Below are 1,990 nucleotides of genomic sequence, written 5' to 3' on the forward strand. Positions count from 1 at the left end.
AACGATGAAATTGGCCTAAGGCTAATTCCATATAAAAGAGCGGCAGCCCACCAAAAACCAACATAATGGTGTAAGGTATCAGAAAAGCACCTGGATAAAATCAGTTGGTCATATTGGGTGGCGCTCTGGGTAAATATTACCCAGTAGAACATGCCGACGTTGAATAAAGTTCCATCAATTCCAAACGTTCTACACCGTAGAAAAATGCTATGTTGCTTTGATGGGGCCAAATGAGGCCGAAACCATGGTCAGCATCTGCTATTCTTCGGTGGAGCGTACTCCATTTGGGGCCTTGACGATGGCAAATTGGCTAGTTCAATTCAGATCGTAACACTTGTCGATATTCATATCGTCGGGTGGTATGCATCTGAATTTATCCTCATTATTTTATTCATTGCCTCCCCGTTTAGGCGTGATCATTATTCATTAATATTTACTATTTTGTAGAAAAGTGCTCCAACAGGTCAAATTTATTTCAAACTACGCATGTTTTCATGTATAAATGAGGAGTTTGTCATGCACCCCCTACGAGGGGTGGAGGAAAGTTGAGTTTTTTAAATGACAACTCTAAATTTTTGTGACGGGAATTGATAGATTTCTTGTTGATGTGGATGATTTGGTCATTGGTGGGTTTTTTATCGACCCTTATTTTAGGGATGAAATTTTTGAACTGATTGAATACTAATTATTACTGATTTATGTTTTTAGAGATTAAATATTTCATCGAAAGCACGCATTTTTATATAGTAGTAATTAATGAATCATCCGAAATAAGAATCACAATTAGATAAAGAAATATATACTCATGAACATGTAATTTGAACCTTTTTTCATGTTTCATCAATTACTTGAAGAGTATGTCATATCGACCTCAAAATACCTACGTAAAAATTAGAATTCAAGTTTAACCATTTGATACCTAATAAGAAAAGTGTTGACCAAATCCATTAAAATTATAAATGGTTATTTTGTAAGCTGTATGTATGAGTTTTTTCAATTTTTGCATAAATTTACATTCATTATTTTGACGCACCTTCATTTATTACGTATGCCTTTAATGGTAATTTTTTTACATATAGCGTATAGAATAACCCCTAATATCTAAATGTTCTAGTTCTAGGTACTGGAAATGAAACTACTTCAAACAATGATACATTCGAAATAAGGGTAGTGAAGTTGTCTAATTAGTGTTAGTACATAGCTATACACGAGTCACTAGGTAGTTGGGACCACAGTATAGATGGTGTCTATGCTGTGGTTGGGAGTAATGCAATCTCTAGAGTAAGTTTATAGGTCTCTATAATCTTTGCAGGTGAGTTTTGGATCATACAAATCGAAGAATGTAACTTAACGAACAATATTGTAATGAACAATATTGTAATGAAAAAAGTGGGATGAAAAATGTAGGTATACTTGATAGTATGAGTTTGATACCGAAAAGATTTCTGAAGATATTCTAACGTGCGTTCAAAAAAATCTTTAAATAGGCCCTGTGGAACTTTGAAGGTTGATAAGTGACTCGTTTATGCACTGAATAACAACCTTCAAGATATTAGCTACTAGATTTATTAGATATTGTACTATACTTGACGACGAATTTTTTGGAACATACGTTATATAAAGAGTATCACTCAATGGTGTGATTAGTTTGTCTATGTGTATAATGGTTATATCTCTGTTGATACCAGAGGTATATCTCTAGCAAAGATTATAGAGTTACTTAACTCTATAATCTTTGATCTCTGGTTGATACACAGCCATTGAACTAAAGAACTTTAGTTCAATGTACACAGCCCACTGAGAGACGGGCGACTATGGTGAGGGCGAGGGCTCTGGCTGAGTTGACACAAGAAGCGCCAGATAAGCTGCAACCATGAATACTTTGAAGTACATATATGCGCAGGTCATTCAATAAGGGGATAAGGGCGTCTATTTTTTCTCTTTCTAACATAGACAACTGTCTCAGCTTTCTGTTTACAATTGGCGTTTT

Source organism: Coccinella septempunctata, chromosome 1, assembly GCF_907165205.1.
Source record: "Coccinella septempunctata chromosome 1, icCocSept1.1, whole genome shotgun sequence".
In the NCBI taxonomy this organism is placed as follows: domain Eukaryota; kingdom Metazoa; phylum Arthropoda; class Insecta; order Coleoptera; family Coccinellidae; genus Coccinella; species Coccinella septempunctata.